The 21,103-nt window shown below is 32.9% G+C and overlaps 1 protein-coding gene and 2 long non-coding RNA genes across 9 annotated transcripts in view; all 3 read right to left on the bottom strand.

The window, feature by feature from the left end:
- LOC140449211 (uncharacterized) overlaps positions 1-21,103 on the bottom strand; it is a 335,545-nt gene that overhangs the window by 106,489 nt on the left and 207,953 nt on the right. The window lies entirely within an intron of this gene.
- Positions 1,452-7,868, bottom strand: LOC140448268 (uncharacterized). Its single transcript, XR_011951673.1, has 3 exons — positions 7,709-7,868; positions 3,763-3,993; positions 1,452-1,677 (listed from the first exon to the last, which is right to left on the bottom strand). It is a non-coding gene; the product is annotated as an uncharacterized lncRNA (long non-coding RNA).
- On the bottom strand, positions 9,139-18,089 carry LOC140448267 (uncharacterized). Its single transcript, XR_011951672.1, has 3 exons — positions 17,931-18,089; positions 12,410-12,612; positions 9,139-9,298 (listed from the first exon to the last, which is right to left on the bottom strand). It is a non-coding gene; the product is annotated as an uncharacterized lncRNA (long non-coding RNA).

Below are 21,103 nucleotides of genomic sequence, written 5' to 3'. Positions count from 1 at the left end.
ATGAATTTGATATTAGAACCAGGTATACCACATAACCTTTTATGTATGGAAGAGAAAGTTTAGGTACTCCTCCATCCAGTGGAATTGGCTGTAAGGTTGAAAAGATTCAACCGTTCTAATATACAGCAACATTCTACGAGTATAACCTAGCAAGAGATCAAAATTAAGACAATTTTGAAGATGAATTGCTAAATGAAGACATTACTAAACTTTTTAAAGTTAAAGATGTTTGAGCATTATGAGCATTGATGTATTATTTTTTTATTCGTTATTAAATTTTTCTTTACATAATTTAATTTATTCCTGCCACCACAAATTGTATAATCAAAAGAGATATTATAAAAAACATTATTGTGATTTCTTTGACAACTAATTAAATATTGGTATGTTCCGAAATAAATTTTACATTTATCTTACAGATAAGTAACCGCAACACAATTTGGCGTGAAAAGACGGCTACAGTTTATTTTATAAATAAATATCTATCCTTCAGATAACTACCTATCAGATAGGACAATATTTATCTGAAGGTGAAAATACCGGCCCTTTCATGCAAGAAGTTTATTATTATAAAAATTTAATTCTTAATTCTTTTGAAACTTTTGTTGATCATAAAAAATTGGCTGCGAAATTGGTGATCGGTATTAGTCTTAAATAGGAGGAAGACAGAAAAAATTAAGTGAAGTAACTGTAGATGCAGTCACACTATCATCCTAATACGCTGATCAGCTCAAGTCACTAACTTCCTAATGTCCTAATCAGCTTAAGATGGAATACTTGTAGTTCTGTGATGACATTGTGCAGTCACACTCAATTCCTAATACGGTGATCGGCTTGAGTCACTAATTTCCTTATATGGTCATCAGCTTGGAACAGAGTCGAAACGGGTAGTTCAGTGATGACATATAAAATAAAATATAAAATTGGTATCCTAAGTTCGTGGCGAAAAGTAATAAGTATAATTTGGTGTGATTTATTCTGACTATTGTGAACAAGTTTGGTTAATAAAATAAATATATTTGCATAAATACGTGTTTTAAATATTGTAATAGATTATATAGATGGCAATTGATTGGATCCTCCGTCGCATGGTAACGGGAAAAATCAGTAGTTACTTATATTCTTAGTTTAATTACTATTTAAATGGGAATAAGCCACAATTAAAGGTTAAAGTACGTTTATTGACGTTTCAATTTCCACTTCGGAAATCGTTCTCAAAATACAAATATTAGTATTTTTTATTGTAAACTAATGTTTGTATTTTGAGAACGATTTCCGAAGTGGAAATTGAAACGTCAATAAACGTACTTTATCCTTTAATTGTGGCTTATTCCCATTTAAATAGTAATTACTTTAGAATGCCACAAGAAAATAGCTTCAGAACAATATGTTCTTAGTTGTTGTTGTGTGGTTGGGTAATGAGATTTTATAAATAACAAAAACAAGAGATATACGAGTAAATAATGTTTATTTTATAAATGTTATCATTGTCCTATTTTTTCTTTAACATAAATTCAAAAAATACATATATACAAATATAAATTGCATGGAAATAATAATTTTCTCAGTTTGTAGTCTTCGTGATTCAGTTTTTCAGTATAATAATAATTATTTTATCTAGTTCCTTAGGATGCAACTTTCTCGGAGTCTACTTTAGAAATATAAATCGTGTCGTAACTAAAAAAAAGAATTATAGTATTAGGTCAACCAAAATTGTTTCAGTTATATTTGTGTCATCTTTATATAGGATAATTTTTTCAGGTTGATGAATAAATTTTTTACAAAATGATATCGCGTAAAATAAAAAAGTATTTTTAGTGGACTCAAAAATATTGTACACGCAGGTTTGAGCCACAAAAAAGGTACGAACAAAAGGTATGACCACTCTAAAAGCGACCTTGCGTAGTTGCGTTCTCTTTGACAGATGGACCACGCACCATCTGGGACTGGAGTTAGATGCTCTTAACGTACAAGAGACAATACTCGATGATTTTTAAGAAATTTATCCCAAACATAAGATAATAGAAGAAATGCAGCTTGATGGAATAATCTTGTAATAATGAGCTGCCGAAACTTAGATCTGAAACGCTAAAAGTATTTAATAAAGATAATAAGTGTATTTAAGACGAATTCACCAAAATTATAACTAAAAATTATTTACTTTGAGGTTTGGTATTTATTTTTTGAAAATGAGTTTCAAAGTGGAAATCGAAACGTTTACATTTCAATTAAAATTTTTCTTAGTTCTTAGTACATAGAGTAGATAATATAAAAACGTCATAGGAAAATAGTTTCAGAAGCTCATAATAACGGAAATTTGTAGAACTATTCCTAAATAATCACCTTGGACAACAAGGATGTCAGAAATGCTAAAAGAAATTCTCCGAAGCAATTCACTTCACGTCCACTGCAGCAATACTATACTAACTAATACCTGGGATGACAATGTTGTACCCCTAAACAATCTGTACAGTAGACCCATAACAAATATCATTTTAACAAGTAATTATCTACAGATCGAACAGATTGAAACTTATAAATATATTGGTAGCAACGTCAATAGCCAGAGAGATTATCCTAAGAGATATTTACCCTTGAAAACGAATTGCAACATACTCGAGTTTTATATGTGTTTGTTTTTGTGTTTCGTAGTGGGGCCAAGACATATTTGTAATCTTAATTTAATGAAGAAATTGGAAGCATGAACGTGCTTACTTTCATGTTACTAACATAAATATGCTTACAAGAATTTTAGCAGTAGAAAATTTTAAACACAATTAAAAAACGCAAGCAAAAATTTGGGTGATGTAATTATGGCCACGCGAGCACTTGCAACCAGTTGGTCATCTCTCCACATGCCTGCACTCCCACCAGCTGTCTATCACTACCATTGATGAGCGCTGGAGTTGGAACACCATCAAAAATTAAAAAAACCTTGTAAACCAAGACATAGAACCGAGTTCGGTCCTTTATACTGATCTGATAAGAGCTCCTACTCTGGATCTTGGACTATTGATCAAAGGCCAACTCGTCTGCTATCGAGTATTGATTGATCTCTTACGTTCCTTGTTCATGTCGAGTAATGATCTGACTCTAACTCTGACTAACTTAGACTCAGTAATGATTAGTCGTTCTTCGGTTTTGGGGTATTGACCAAACATTCTCCTTTGCTTCACCTAACCGAGTACCGCTAGTATTTATTTTCTCAGCTATCAACATCGGACCCCAATTCGTTTGATTTTATTTACTAGGATTTATCTTTTTAGTTTTGTTCTACATATTATGTAGAATTTATTATTAGTTTTGTTATATATGTGAATATATTTTTATTTAGACTAAACTTGTGTTTTACTGAGTCTGCTGTGTGGTAGAGCTAGTCATCACAAATTGAGTACTCTGACTCGAACTCAGTTTTTTGTCTTTTCGTTTACGACGTTTCATATTTTAGGCGGTGTTCGATCTCCAGAGAACCTCGATGACAGTGATGGACCTCTGCGCTGATGAGAGTGCAGCATGCGAAGAGCCGGCATCGTTACAGTAATGATAAAAAAAATAAACATAATGGTTGGTAATATAAGACAAAGTTTAATTCAAAGGCGGATCAGGAATAAACAAAATTTCTTGGCTGCTTCAAAATCTAAAAACTTACTTTTTTTATAATAATTTCGTATTTGCTGCGTACAGCAGTTACTAAAGTGTATATTTCTATAACGGTTATTGATATCCGAAATATATAAACACTATGAGAAAAAGATAACTTACTCGTTGAGACCGAAGAGACCTTGAGGAAGGTCGGTAGTCCATGTAATGTTGGAATAGTCTACGGGTTGACCAGTAGTACGGAAACCATACTCGTGATCTACTACTCCAGTCATCCGCCCACGTAATTGGTGGAGAAAATCGGTAATCTCTAAAATATCTTGAATCGGGCCAGTAAGTGTAATCATATCCGTGGATAGGATCGTATCTTGTTTCCAGCCTAACCATTTCTGACTATAACGTATCTCATATTAATCAAGACATAGTTGAATTAATGAATGATTTTGTACAATAACAGAAATAAAAAAAAAGGAATAGATCTCAAATTGTAAGATTAAAGTTTTCATATAATATTTTGGCTTTGAAAATATTAAAAAATATTAAAAGATGTTAAATTATAAAAAATGACAGAAAGGTAGAAAAGAAGCTGGACCATATAATGATTATAAAAGTCTTAAAACTAAGATACCAAACAAAGAAGTGTTAATGATTTTAAGAATTTGAAAATTGTATCAAAAGATATTCAACAAGAATAAATGGAATATTTAATGTCAGCTACCATTTTCTATAGCTAATGGAAGACAAATAATTATTAGCAATACTTACAAAGGTACTAAACAACGCATACAACTACAAAAATATTAACAGAATGGCTGTAGTCCGAGTAATCTCCTAAAACTGTTTTTAACGATAATCCATAACAGGGTTTATGCGCTGTGCAAGTTTCCACCAACCAATTTGAGTTCCTAAATACTGTTCGTATAAGAGAGGCTTTGTTTTTGGTACAATTTGTATTATAGATATGTAAAGACTTCTATTGCGACATATATGCATCTCAATTTGATTACAAGAAAACTTTAATCAATCATAGCACGCCAAGATGATGCAAATACTAAAAGAAGTAGGAATAAATAACAAGGATCTATACTACTACTACTACTAAGGATTTCCACAGTTTTCACTGTCTTCCTTCACTCAACCGTTTTCTCCAATTTTCCCTGTCATTCCAGTCTCCATCTCGCAGGGTTCTTTTCTCCATAGCCTCGTCGATTTCATCTCTGAATGACCTTCGGGGTCTTCCTCTATTTCTTCTTCCAATCGGGCTCCATTCTGTGATTTTGTTTATCCAGCGTCCTCTGTCCGCTCTTCTGACGTGGCCGTACCAGGATAGTCTCTTCTCCTCTATATAGTCGATTATGTCCGATTGCACTCCCATTCTCCGCTTAATCTCTGCGTTTTCAATTCTGTCTCTTTTTGTAAGTCTACAGCTTCTCCTCAGGAACTCCATTTCTACTGCTCTTATTCTACCTCTATTTCTCTTGTTTATTGTCCAGTTTTCGGACCCATATGTCAGGATACTTCTTGTCCGGGTATTATATATTCTCGTTTTTGTCTTTATCGTAATGTTCTTATCCCACAACACTGAGTTTAGTTGTCTTATACAGTTTCTTGTTTGTCTCAGTCTGTCGTTTATATCTTCTTCTGTTGTTCCCTGGTTCGATATTATGGTTCCTAAATACTTGAATTTATCTGTTTCATTTATTTGTCTTCCGTCGTCTATCTCTAGGTTTCTCATATCCTTGTTTTCTGTTGTTAGGTATTCGGTTTTCTCTAAGTTTATTTTCATTCCGTTGTTTTTATATTGTTCTTCTAGTTTTCTGAGCATAAAGCTGAGATCTTCTTCATCTTGTGCGATGACTACTTGATCGTCGGCAAAACTTAAGGTGTATATTGCCCATTCCTTCGCACTTTCTCCTCCATGGTTTGAGTGTCTTTTCCAAGAATATTTTAAACAGAGTAGGGGACGTAGCACAGCCTTGTAGAAGTCCTTTTGTCGTCTTAAATGGATTGTAGGCTTTATTTCCACATTTAATAGCTACTTTGTTTTCTTTGTATAATGCTTTAACTGCTTTTATTAGTGTTTGTCGGATTCCGAGATCATTCATTGCTTCCCATAATTTGACTCTTGGTATTGAGTCATATGCTTTCTTTAGATCAACAAAGGCCAGATGGACCGGTCTACCTGTTGCCATTTTCTTCTCTATCAGTTGTTCTAATGTGTACGTATGATCTAGGCATGATTTTCCTACTGTGAACCCTGCTTGGTCTTCTCCAATTTTTCCTATTATTTCAGTTTCTAGTTTTTCTTTAATAATTTTCCCGTAAAGTCTACCTACCGACGATATTATACTAATTCCTCTTTAGAGAATTACAAGGATCTATAAATAATTAAAAACGTTTACTGGAATGGGACCACAAATTTTAGAATTAACACACCAACTACGTAATAACCATGCATAAGGTGAGACAAGGCTCTATTTTGTCTTCTCTAGTCTCCAATTTTTACTCTAAAATAATATTTAGCGAAGCTTCAGAAACATCATCAGATACACAGATATACAGATCAAAATTACGATAACAGTCAAAAATATAAACTTAATATAAATGTAAAGGAACCAAAGCTCAGAATAATAGCGAGAAAAGGTAACATAAGGTCAACTCAACGTCAACCAAATCCCAGTAGAAAGAGTTACGTAATTAAACTACATAATAAATGAAGAATGGACCAACAGCCGGAAGAAAAAAACGGGCATCAGAAAAGCTAAATTCTCTCTAGCTGGATAGTATAAAAGTAAGAATGCTGGGATGCTACGTCTTCTTTGTCCTATTTTATTGTGTTGAATCATGAACCTTGAACGAAGGTATGTGCAAAAGATTGAAAGCGTTTGAAATGTGGTTTTATTCAAGAACACTTAAGATATAGTGGACTAACGAAGTCACAATTAAAGCCTGGAGGTTCTTAGAAGAATGAAGAAAAATCTAGAGGTACTGACCACCATCAAGTCTTAAAAGTTATAGTCCTTCGGAACTTTTATGCGAAATGAATACAGATAACCCATCCTGTGAGAAAAAATATTGTGTGGTCTATAAAGAAGAACATTGTGGTTAAAGAACTTAGAACCTAGCTTAACACAACATCTGTACAGCTATTCCGCGATATTGCAGACAAGATAAAGTTGCCATGATGATCGCCAACATTCGTTAAGGATAACAAATCAAGAAGAAAAAGGCCTTTGTCTAAAAGTCAACATGAAACTACTAACTACACATCATAGTTACTCTAATTTTCTCAGCAACTGTTCTAAAGAATTCTTTTGGACTGAAACCTTACTATTCTTGTAAATTCTTTGGCGAAGATATTCTTCTACTTCCGACACCTATTCAGCTTCTATTTTGACTTAAATTATGAGCAGTAAGATGTCATATTTTTCTCTAAGCAATATATGTTTGAGGTATTGCAGTATATTTTCTTTTATTAACCCTTCAACTTGTTTTTCTTTCTTCGTATTTCTTAATACTTAAATGTTTATAACATGATCCACGGTTCGCACCTCAAAGGAATTAAATATCCCTGTCGTCTCTTAATTAAGCTTCCATGAGTCATCTCCATGGTACAAGACACTGTACATACAATATTTAGTTAATTATATTTTTAGGGCTAATATCAAATCTCATCTACAAAGCAACCTTTTTAATTTTTTTATAAGCGTGTGCTTTTTCAGTTGTAACTTGTATTTCAACAATGTACAACGGGTTCCTAAAGAAACTGCTACTCTTAAAGCGTATTTTGTCGAAAATTGAGCAGTTGACAGATAGAGATATGAACAGATGAACATATAAACAGGTAATGATACGATTTTAAGAAGGATCTCTTGAATCCTTTATAATTTGTACAAAATCAAAGATCTCAAACAATAGTCAACTAGTTAATTACACTGTAAATATTTGTTAAAAGACAAAGTAATGAAGTATAAAATAATAAAAAATTTATAATAAATAGTCAATTTATTGTATATGAAAGAGAATAAAAAGCTTTTAATGAATTAATAGATATATTACTATAAATATTATGTTAAATATGATAAATTAAAACTTTCAATATACTTACTATTTTGGTTTTGCCTTTAAAGTATATATGGCACACCTATCCACACAAAGCTCACCTTACTAATACGTTTTGTTCGAAATTAACGCAAAAATATACGCACGGATTTTTGGAAAGCTTCCAACCATACTTACTTGATACTATTTCGTACCACTTATTAACGCTTTGTTTTCAGAATTAATGATAATGTTAAAACATTTGTTGATTCATATCTGGTAACGTGGGAGAGGTTATATTTAGAAGATTTTGATTTAAAATAAGTTCCAAATTGTTTTGAGCATACGGTATGCGATGAGTCAGATTGTAATTTGTGTTTTGATTCATGTTACGGTTTGTAGACTTGAAGATTAAATGCACACGCGTTATTAACATTGAATAAAGTTAATTGAAACTATAAAAAATATATTTAGTATAAATTTATATGATATAAATATATGAATGTTACTATTATTACAGATTATGTAGAGAAAAAATGTAAAAAAAAATATTTCCTCATTTACAAAAGGTATACAAAATCCTTTTGGTCTAAATCACAGACCGTTTTCGGAATTTCATTTGGTATTTTAGAGTAAAAAACTCTTTTGAGTAGGGACTTATGTTTCCTGTAGACAATCTAGGTTCATCGATATATTTCCACATAATTTAACAATTTTAAGCATGGTTTTATCCATTTAAATATAACCACTGTTTGGTTTTAAGGTTATTTTGAAACTACTACAATGTTCACTGAAGATGGACTGAATAAATCTTTTATATTTGGAATATTGATGTTACATTCTGAAAATTTCATGATACTTCTTGGATATGCTTTTCTAGGAGTCTTCCAGGTAGGAATAAATAAATCGGTAATCTTAATAAGAAGTTAATTTTTTTATTTTTTTTTAGTGGCTTTAGGGTAAATACTCACACAGCCAGACCCAATTTTTTAAAAACAGATACAATACAATGATTACACAGGGATTACACTCTTCTCGTCCAGGGCATTTTTATAAACGATAAAAGGTAGGCCTCGGACAGATAGGTGATAAGAAGTTTAAATGGAGGTAATAGAAATAGGTTCTTACAAGGAGATTTTGATTATAAAGTAAAGCCATTTTTAAGAAGTCCCCAAACAATCCAATTTATTTAATGAATTTCATATTATAACCGGATATGCAACAAAACTTTTAATATATGGAAGAGAAGGTTTAGGTACTATTTCATCCAGTGGAAAAGACTGTAAGATTGAAAAGATTCAACCATTCTAATCTACAGCCACATTTTACAAGTATAACCTAGCAAGAGATCAAAATTAAGACAATTTTTAAGATGAATTGATTAAGATTGATAGGATTATTTAATAACTGCCAATAGCAGTTTTCTTTTTCTCGGCATTCTCTTAAAGCTAAACATTTTTTGTTTCATTTAACACATTTTTTTTAAATAAGAAATCATTGATTTATACACATTTATTTTTTTTATTTTTATTGTTACATTTATATTTAATATCACATATGTTATTATGTTAAACCACTTAAAATAAGTTAATCATTATATTTCGTTAATTTCGAGTTGTAATTACCAATAGGTGTGAGTGAATTGATACTGCCTTAGCTAAAATACAATAAAAATGTATTGGTAATTTAAATTTTTTTCATTTGTCTTAAAAATTCTTTCGACTATAAAACTATTTATATTGAAAATCCATTAATAATTAAGACAATGACAGTTATAAACTATAATATTGTTTATAATATTTTGTTAAATTTAAAAATAGAAGAAAATGTAATAAATAAAAAATATTTTTTAAAACACAATATTTTTTAAGAAAGGGTTGTTTTCAATGTAACATTACAGTAATTTTGACTCTGTTACAAGCTTTTCTATATTTATTTCTTAAAAATTGCACGTTAGCTACGTTGTATATTGATTTTTTATATTACTGAAAATTTTAGTTACCAATGAGAATATTGGATGTGGAATTAAAATATTTAAAAAACCAAATGACCAGAAACAGTAATTTACTCAATTTTGACGCCACTACTAGTGGAGTTTTCCAGCCTTATGTGCCGCCCCTGGTAAACAGAGTATAATAGCATAATATAACAGCAATAATTATCTTAATAAACAAATAGAATAGGTTAGAATCATCAAATAATAAAGATATAACTATATTCGAGAAATGATGTGGATTTATATGAAATTGACGTTTTGGCATTATATTAGTAAAAGTAGAACTCTGATTATCCGTGCCATAATTTCTCATTATTTAAGTTTTGATTTTTAAGGTTAAAATCTCTGCAGAAAAAAAGTGAAATTACAAAATTTCATATCTCATTCTGACTCTTTGAAAAACATACCTGCACAGAAATCATTGAGGAAATTGACTTTTCAATTCGTTGATTAAATAGATTTAAAAAATGTTACTTTTAGTTAATACCGGATAAAAGTGTTATGTTGTGTCAATGCATCTGACAGCAATAGACTGAAGCAGACTGTGATTGTAAAGTCAAAAAATCCTCGCGCTTCTAAAACATAACACCGCAGAGTCTTTAAGTTTATTTGGTTCCATAAAATCACATTCCTAAAGTAAAGTTTACTTGAGCAGGAAAAGTTGCCACAAAAGGCAGTTCTTCTTATAGATAATACTAATGCTTATTACAATGAGGCAGCCGTAAACTCTGATGATGAAAATTTCTTTGTTTTCTTTTAAGACAATGTTACATAAATTGTTCAACCAATGGGTCAGGGTGTTATTGACACAACGAAAGGCCTCTACCAAAGAGAATTTGTAGTGAGCTTTAGATAACGTTGATTTGATGAAGTTTTTTTTAAATCATCATCATCAAAGATACTTTGACAAATACATAGAGTGGGGTAAAAGACTTTTAAAAGAGCTTTTTACAAAATATTGACGCTGGAAGAGAAAGAGGAAGATAATAGCATCATGGCATATGATGATAAAAAACTAACTGAACTAACTGCATTAGTACGAAATGTCGATGAGTTTAAAGAAATTGATGAAACCTACTTTGAGACGTGGATATAGTATGGCAAATATAAGCTTGGGTATCAGCTTCTCAGCAATAATGATACTGTGGAACTAGTTTTGAATTAGCCTGGTGAGTTGCTACCTCATTCTTCCGAAAATCAGAGTCAAGACGAAGAAAAGGATAAGACGTCATCGATCAAAAGAAAAAGAACTAAACAGGGGGCTGAGAAAGCTTTTAATGTTTTATTAGACTATTTTGAGAACCTTTGGACCTTGTCCACTTAAACACAGGTCAAAGAGACTTTTTTTTAAAGCATAGCTACCTAAAATATATACATAGCTTTATGTACTTATATGTATATATTGAGAAAACGATGTAAAAGAAGCATTAAGGTATTTAAAAAATTGAAAATCACCAGGAGAGGACAGAATACCGAAAGAACTCCCAATGTATGAAGGATCAGATCTGACCAAAGAACTATTTAAACTAATCCAAAAATAATAGAACAAAACAGAATGTCTTAAGAATGCAGATCAAGCATCCTAATACCCATCTTTTAAATCAGACCCAGAAAATTACAGAGGAATTAGTTTGTCAAATACAACACTAAAATTATCAACCAAAATGATAAAAAATAAACTAAATAAAATTATAACACACGCAGAAAAACAACAAGGTTCTAGGTCGGAAGATCATGCACCGACGTTATATTTATAATAAAGCAAGTACAAGAAAAATCATGGGAATACAATAAACTGGCATATCTACGATTTGTGGACCTTAAGGAGGCATTTGAATGGGTCAAATTTAAGGACGTTTTCCTCTATTTTTCAACCTTATTATGGATATAATATTAAAAAAGTATTAACCAAAAAAGAATATCAAATGGGAGAATAACAACTCAAAATAATCTGCTATGCAGATGACCCAATGCTACTCTCTAAAAGTGAAGATCATTTACAACGTAAGCTGCATCAAATTAAAAAAACCGCCAGAAAATTTAACATGGTAATCTCCCCAAAAAAGACAAAATGCATGGTTATAATCACAATTTACTAAAATGTCAATTGGAGCTAGGAGGTCAGATAATAGAACAAGTGATGGAGTTTAAAGGTCCAGGCATAGATAGGGGGATACTGAAGGATGACTTGTTGCCAAGAATTTCGTGTACATCGAGTATGGAGGACATTAAATCATGGCACATCGGGTATGGTATTAGGTGTGGGGTGATTTATCTCTCATTCATCTTTCATGGACTCCTTCTCCTGGTGTGAAGTAATTGAATGACCTCTACTAGTTCATTTATCTTTCTTTTTCTATCTCCTATTGTAAGAATACTCAAAAAGTAGCAAATCTTTAGAAATTTATGTGATATTTTTACAGAATTTTAATTTATGTTCATAACAAAAAAATGTTTATTTATTTTAATTCGCGATTTTTAGTTTGACATCCATTTTAAATTAAATATATTTATTTTACTCTATTCTACCATTTATTGTATAGCTAATAAATAGTCTTTGGAGTTTGGACCAGGTTTTTTTGAATGACCACTATGTGTATTGTAAAGCTACTACATTGTGGGTAGCTTTTTCAGGAGCAAGGTAGAGCTTTTAGTCATAGTTACTCAAATATACTAGTTTCATTGACCAGTAGCCTTGTAATGTCAATAATATGACATAGTTTTATAGTTGAAAGAATTTCAATTATTATAAGAGACATATTTTGTAGTTACCCTTAAATCTCTGAGCAGCAAATTATTTAAATAAGTTCTAAACTGAGGTATCGGTAATAAAATCGGATAGTAATCGGGCCATTTACCATAATAGTCAAGTGGTTTACTTATTCTGTATTCAGGAATATCGATGGGGACGTATTGTGAGGATGGCCACAAATGGTGTCGATAGTGTGTTGGTTCGTATTGCTTGCCAAGCATCTCTAAAATGTTTAGATAATTTAGAAAAGTATATTGTTTCTTTTTTTAATGAAGTGTTATGAATAAATAAGGTATACATGCGTCGTTTAAATACAAATATCCTTTTATAGACACCTCAATAATTGTTTATACATAATAATGTATAGAACTAACGACAGTGTAGTTAAACTATTGGTAATTTGTTATAATAAAATATCCTACATCATCATCATTCTGACTTTACAACCCTAGGTGGGTCCTAGTCTCCTCAAGAATTTCTCTCCAGTCATCCCTATCCATCGCCTTCCTTCGCAAAGCACGTATTCTCAGATTTCTCATGTCTTCATCGATGTTATCAAGGAACCCTGTTCTGGGTCTTTCTCTTCTTTTCTGACCAATAAGTCTATCAAGGAGCGTTTTTTAGCTGGGTCATTTTGTTCCATCTGCATAACATGCCCTATCCACCTCAGACATCATATCTTAATATGTTTTACAATATCTGGTTCCTGGTATATTCTATTAAGTTCGAAGTTGTATCGTCTTCTTCACGCCATATTCATTGCTTCATAGATTTGCGTTAGTACTTTTCTTTTGAAACATCCCAACATGTTTTCATTCTTTTTTGTTAGAGTCCAGGTCTCTAAACCATATGTTAGGACTGGGCGTATTATTGTTTTGTAGAGTTTTATTTATGTATTTCTTGATATAATTGTGAATTTGAGAAGATTAAGCCCAAAATAGCATCTGTTGGTAGTGCAAATTCTGCGGTTTATCCCTGCGATAGTATTATTTTCAGTGTTAAGGAGCGCTCCCAGGTATACAAATTCGTTCACAATTCAACTTTTTCAAAAGTTAGTTTTGTTAAATTTACCAACTGATTTGGTATTCCTAGTTATGTTATGAATATTAATACCATATTTTAGTGTTTTTTCCAAAATTTGTTTCAGGGTTACAATCTGATGAATTGTCGATTTACCACCTCTGAAACCAACCTGGTATGTTCTTAGTATCCGTTCTGCATATGGTGCCATACGATGACATAGTACTGTGGAAAATATTTTATATGCTGCATTTAGAAACGTAATTCCTCTGTGGTTAGAGCATTCAAAGATATCTCCTTTTTTGTGAGTGGTGCAAAGTATTCCAATATTCCAATTATTGGGGAGGGATTTATGTGTTCATATTTCTTTTATCTTCTTCTTCTTGTTGTGCCCTAACGTGTATCCGTTACGAATGTTGGCGATCATCATGGCAATTTTTATCTTATCTGCAGCAGCACGGAAAAGCTGCACAGATGTTGTATTGAACCAGATTCTGAGGTTATTTAACCAAGATGTTCTTCTTCTTCCTGGACCTCGTTTTCCAAATATTTTTCCTTGCAGAATGGCTTGAAGGAGAGCATATCTGGATTCATTTCGCATAATATGTCCGAAGAACTGAACTTTCGAGATTTGATGGGGGTCAGTACTTCTCGATTCTTATTCATTCTTCTGAGGACCTCCTCATTTGTGACTCGGTCAGTCCACGGGATCTTAAACATTCTTTGATATAGCACCATCTCAAATGCTTCCAGTTTTCTGCACATATCTTCGTTCAAGGTCCACGATTCAACGCCATAAAAAAGGACAGAGAAGACGTAGCATCACAGCATTCTTACTTTTGTATCAAGAGAGAGGTTGTGACTCTTGAAGAAAGCCCCCATTCGATTGAAGGTGGATCTCCTGGTTGTTGGTCCATTCTACAGGGGATTGGTTGACGTAGAGTTGACCTTCTGTTATTCTTTTCTTGCTAATTATCATAAGGTTTGTCTTCTTAATGTTTATATAAGTCCATATTGTTGACTGTAATACGTGATTGTGTTGATAAGAACTTGCAGGTCTTCTAAGTTGTCCGCAAATACTATGGTGTCATCTGCATATCTGATGTTGTTTAGCCGGTAACCATTTAGTGGAATACCTTTTTTAGTTTCGTGCAAAGCTTCGATAAATATTCTTTCAGAGTACAGATTAAAGATTAGAGGAGACAAAATACAGCCTTGCCTCACTCCACGCATGATTTTCACATAGTCAGTGTGTTCACTTTCAACTCTGAGATTTTCTATCTGATTCCAGTAGAAACTTCTAATTATTTTCAGATCTTGGTTGTTAATTCCTGTTTCTTTTAGTATTTTCATCATCTTGGCGTACTGTACTCGATCAAAACGTTTTCTCGTAATCAACCAAACATGCATATAAGTCGCAGTTGACGTCTCTGCATCTCTGGAATAAGACTTGTACTGAGAACAATTTCAGAGAAGAAGAACGAAAGATTTCTTTTATAAGCTGCTGTAATGCCATTATGGTATTATGGCCACCTTCTTTATATAGTTTAGCTGGGAGATTATCTTTTTAAAAAATATCCTACATGCATAGTTTTAATTATCTTGCGTCTAAAAATTGAGAGCAAAACAAAAAATTTCTATTTGTAGCAAAGATTGTCATTGGTTCAAATAGAGATATAAACAAAGTTAATTGTAACAGTTAGATTAAAATTTGGATCTACATATAACTAACCAACATTTATTGTTGAACTTAGGGAAGTACTGCTACAACACAACATGAGTTTGCCTGTGAGTACTGCTTCAACAGACTATGCCACGTGTTTATTGGTTGAATATACATTTTATATTCAGTGAACTTTACCTGAACAGTGAACCTATTTAAAGTTATTTAGGAAAATTTTCTAAAATCAAACAAAATGTTTCCTTTAAAAGACGCATGTATATTTTATTTCATTTTATTCAGAGCTTGGCGCGATAAGTTAATTCGGTATTTTTATTTTTATTGTTTGTTTTATTTTTTTTTTGCAGGTATTTAAACATAATTCCTACAAAATGTTGCTATCTTTTAAAAATATCTTGGTAGAGATCTTAACTAACTGCGTGGCACAATCTAATGCCGGCTTAATAGGAACAAAAAAAGTATGGATGTTTGCAGATACTTTTGACCTTGTTAAAAAATGGAGAAATCTCTAAATTGATAAAATTGAAAACCTTCTTAGGCATTCCCAGTACCGACAGCTATCTAGAGCGATCCAGACTGCTTGTAGAGGAGACAAGAACAACCATATAGAGAAAATGTGAAGAAAGATTCAACAACATGCCATCACAAATGTTACCAAAGAACTCTTCAATAAAGTCAGGCTACTCACACTGTGTGTGTTAATATAGGTCAAATTGCTGCTTTATGGTTACTTATTTTTGTGTCTTGTCCAGATTGTGTTATTAAGGGATCCCTCCGCTTTACTTGCATGAAAGCTTTGTTGTCGTACTTCTTCTTTAACATCTCCGTAACTAGTTATATCTATTCCCAGATATCTTAAGCTTGCTTTCTGCTTTATTATTTTTCCATCAATTTTGATTTTACATCGTAGTGGGCATAAATTAATGCGACGTCATCTGCATAACATAATCTTTGGATCTCTTTGTTCCCCATTCTGTAACCATGAACTTTACGTACTGCTTGTATTATTTCGTCCATTATTATATTAAGGGGAAGGGGCCTAACAAGTCACCCTCTCTGACTCCGCTTTGTACTTGTATACACTCTGTTAGTTTTCCATTTATCTTTGCCTATATTAGATCATGGAAGTAGAGGTTTTCGATGGTTTGTATAATATTGATTGGTATGTTTCTTTTATACAATAGGTATAAGACGTCTTTGACTTGGATGCGATCGAAAGCCTTTGTCAGGTCTATAAAACATAGATACTCTGGTTTATTGTACTCGATGGCCTTTTCTGTGATTTGTCTTAGTACATATATGGCGTCTACGCAGGATCTTCCGGATCTGAATCCTTGTTGTTCATCTGATAAAGTCGTTGGTTTATTGATTATGTTTGTTAGGATTTTTGTGTTAAGCTTAAGTGCGGTTTTCAGTAGATTTATACTTCTATAATTGGTGGGGTCTTCTTTATCTCCAGCAGAATTCCAAAAGATAAAATATTAAACTGAACATTGCAGGGAAGACAAAAGAGGGTCAGACCGAGACTAAGTTGAAGAGAAGGAGTCAATCAGGACGTAAAAGCGAGAGGAATTAAAAAGTGTACATTCTGAATAACCTCTACCTAGTCAGCCAATGGGACTGATTCCGATTCAAACCGAAAAGTCCAACTAATGTCTTTAGAAGTTTCCCAGTTTTAGTGGTTTGAGCACAGAGGTGCCACCTACTTTGGTGGCGCAGAACTAAACTAACTAAAGATTGATTAGTTTAAGAGTAAAGAAAGTAATTACAATCTGATCATCGGTAACCAATAAAACGTTCTCTTACCATTTCATATATTTCTAGCAGATGATATAGACGAGTCGGAAGATTGTCTATATGGTTATAAAACCAAGCGAAAGTTTATACACTTAATTCAAATATTGGATAGAATTGGAAATTAAGTGTTAATAATAATATACACTATAAATAAAAAAACAACAGCTAGAGCTAATCGTAGTGATGAAAGAGCCAGAAACAAGATAATCTTTGAGATAAACAAGCAAGTCTTTTTGCTACCTATTAATAATTTTGAAGACTAATTATAAATAGAAAACGATAAAACTTAAAAAATTAACATATTCTGTCATTTGTTTAGCAAGTGCATTAAATAAGTTGGCAAGAACATGGATCACGTAACGTACACAGCGGAATTTAATTGTTTAAAAGTGCATTTAGACAAGCCCACCATATGGCTCCCTCTAATATTAGAACAAAATCAAACAAGCGAAATAGTGGAACAGATGTGAACCAACTGCAGTCCAGTTAACGTATGGCAAATTACAATTAATTTAATGTAATATTGCACTAAGTATGATTTGTCACAATGCCAACGAAAAATTCTTTACTAAGTGAGTTCCAATTGTAATAATACTTGTTGGTATAAAATGCTACCGAACATATTACATAAATTAGTAAATAAATTTAAAATCTCACAAAGAAAAGACAAATTGTTCAAAATACTTCAGCATTCTTAAAAAGAAGCCAAGAAAATTACATGCTTTACAGTTATATTATCAAATCAATGTTGATCAAAACAATAAAGCTATTTATAGAATCAATTATTTTCAGAATTATGAATATAGGATAATAGAATGAAAATTTGTAAAATTAATATTATCCCCTGTTTGTTACAATTGCTTCCATGTTTTAGAAAAGTTTTTTATAATTATAATAAATTGTCGAAACAAGCTCTGACAAAAATGAACTATATTGTATATTCTTCCTAAATAACATTGTTTTATATAAAAATGTTTTAGAAATTTAAAGCTTTAGAAATGACCTAAACATTGTTTAACAAATAATTAAATAGAGTAACTTACTTCAAATGTAACGCCACTGGTTAAAATGCTAAAAATTGATTCCTCTACACAACGTTACACTGAGTCGAATTTTTCGATATTGCAGTGGACTAGACGAAAATCATGAGTCGAGCGGGAAAAGAGCCCGAAAATTATTGGAAGAATGCCAAATATCTTACCTGGACGACAATATTTACTATCTACCTACGTTGTCGACATCTGGCAGATTTGCTCATATTGCTCATTTATTCGTACTAAATTATATCAAGGTGTAATAAATTTGGCGAAATTCTTTGGAATATTTTTGTTTTGCGAGATATGGCACGTAATCAATGAACAGTGTCGTATGTAATATTGTTGATTGAAATATTGGACATATAATATATAATATTTCAATATATATTTTCCTATAATATTTCAATCAACAGGGCTGTGTTCTGTCACCATTACTGTTCAACGTGTACAGTGAAGCCATATTCCAGGAAGCGATAGCGGATCTGGGTGATGGAATCACTGTAAACGGAAGAATAGTAAATAACATAAGATTCGCTGATGACACCGTTATAATGGCAGACACCCTGGAATCGCTACACGAACTGGTAAATAGAATTAACTATTATTGCATTAGATACGGACTAAAAATAAATAAGAGAAAAACTAAATTTATGATTGTCTCAAAAACGCAACATGGAAATGAAAGATTAATGATAGAGCAAACCCAAATAGAAAAAGTAGAGACATACAAATATCTGGGAACCTGGGTTGATGACAAAAATGACCAAAGCAGAGAAATCAAAGTCCGAATTGAAACTGCAAGGCAAGCATTTGTGAAAATGAAGACAATGCTTACCAACAGAGACCTTCAGTTGCATCTCAGATTGAGGGCTCTAAGATGTTACATATTTTCTATCTTACTATACGGAATGGAAGCTTGGACATTGAAAAAACAACAAATAAAAAAAATAGAAGCGTTCGAAATGTGGTGTTACAGAAGAATATTAAAAATTCAGTGGGTTCAAAGGATTACCAATGCTGAGGTACTACGACGTCTAAATAAGGAGTTAGAAATTATGAACAGCATAAAAAGAAGAAAACTAGAGTATTTGGGTCACATAAGCAGAGGAGAAAAATATGAGCTGCTGAGAATTATTATGCAAGGAAGGATCCAAGGAAGAAGAAGCATAGGAAGAAGACGCATCTCCTGGCTGAGGAACCTTAGAGAATGGTTTAACTGTAGTTCACTACAACTTTTCAGAACAGCAGCCAACAAAGTGACCATAGCCGTTATGATATCCAACCTCCGATAGGAGATGGAACTTTAAGAAGAAGAAGATTTCAATCAACGGTATTATTTATGGGTTTTATATTCAGCTAGTTTGTGCAAAGCAGCTAAAACCAATGCACGATTAAAGGATCAGGTGGAGGAAGACTTGAGAATGTTAAGAGTACGAAACTGGAAAGCCAAGGCGAAGAATAGGAGAGAAAGGAGACTTATCCTTGAGCAGGCCAAGATCCACCATGGGTTGTGGAGCCAATGATGATGATGAAAAAACCAATGCTTATATAAATTGCATTGATTAGATACCATATTATTATGTTAGGCTGTTTTTCGAGACTGTGTGTGGTGGGCACTAAGTATGAAAGGAGTTCCCGATTAGTGTATGAAGACTTTGTAAAACATAATATATAACGGGAATAACTTCTAGTTTCAGGGCAATAGGACGTGGCTGATAAATTTACGGTAAAAGTAAGATTTCATTATTGCTCAGTGCTTAGTCCTTGTTTATTTCATTAGCGTACCAGATAACAGAGAAACTGCAGGGTAACATTCCCTGGTGCTTATGTCCGCTGATGATATAGTTATCATTAGAGTTCGGGAAATATGCAATATACATCATCATCATCATCATTGGTGCTACAGCCCTATAAAAGAGCCTCGACCTTCCCAAGTCTATTACGCCAGTCAGTTCTATCCATTGCCAACTGTTGCCAGTTTGCTGCGCCTATTTGTCTACCATCCTCATCTACACCATCCCTCCATCTGAGTTTTGGTCTACCCCTTTTTCTACTTCCCACAGGTTGTGACATAAGGATTCTTCTAGGAGGATTGTTCTGCTGTGATCTTGCCAGATGTCCTGCCCATCTTAGTCTTCCTATTTTTATAAAGGATACTACGTCTTTACCACCAAATATTTTTTCCAAACACCATTTTCACAGATGCCACCAAATATTCTTCTCAGGATCCTTCGTTCAAATATAAGCAGGAGATTTTCATCTGCCTTGGAAATGGTCCATGCCTCAGACCCATATGTCAACACTGGTTGTATAAGGGTTTTGTATATGGTTATTTTTGTTTTTTGGCTTAAGTTTCTGCTTCTCATATGTCTACTCAGTCCAAAATAGCATTTGTTTGCTAGGATTATTCTTCGCTTGATTTCTTCCGTCATGACGTTCTCCTTGGTGATCAGGGAGCCCAAGTATGTGAATTTGTCCACCACTTCAAAGGTAGAATTATCAACCGTGAGTTGGTGGCTGATGTTTCTGGCTCTATTGTTGGGTGTTGATGCCATTATCTTAGTTTTATTTTCATTTACTTGCAGGCCCATATTTTTTGAGGCGTGTGACAAGGTGGTATACATTTCTTCTAGCTTGCGTGTTGTGCGGGCAACTAGATCAACATCATCTGCATATGTCAAAATTTGGGATGATTTATTAAAAATGTTTCCTCTGCTGTCTATTTGGGCATCCCTGACCGCCTTTTCCAAAGCTATGTTGAAAAGGAGACACGCCAGCGCATCTCCCTGTCGCAACCCAACATGCGTTTCAAATGCCTGTGATTGTTCGCCCTGTATTTGGACTTTGCAAACAACTTTACGCATTGTAGCCTTAACCAATCTTATCAGTTTATTGGGGATGTGGAATTCATCCATGGCTTCATACAATTTATTTCTTAGGACACTATCATAGGCCGATTTAAAATCTACGAAAAGATGGTATGTGTCGATATTAAATTTATTGGTTTTTTCCAGTATTTGCCTTAGCACAAAGATCTGGTCTATTGTTGATCGACCAGGCCTAAAACCACTTTGATATTCGCCAAGAAGCTCCTCTGAATATTCACTCAGGCGACCATATAAAGTACTCGAAAATATTTTGTATGCTGTATGTAATATACATATTAAGTGTATATTTTG

This window comes from Diabrotica undecimpunctata, chromosome 8 (assembly GCF_040954645.1).
Source record: "Diabrotica undecimpunctata isolate CICGRU chromosome 8, icDiaUnde3, whole genome shotgun sequence".
In the NCBI taxonomy this organism is placed as follows: Eukaryota; Metazoa; Arthropoda; class Insecta; order Coleoptera; family Chrysomelidae; genus Diabrotica; species Diabrotica undecimpunctata.
Note: the sequence above shows the minus strand (reverse complement) of the source record. Positions and strands in the feature narration are given on the sequence as shown.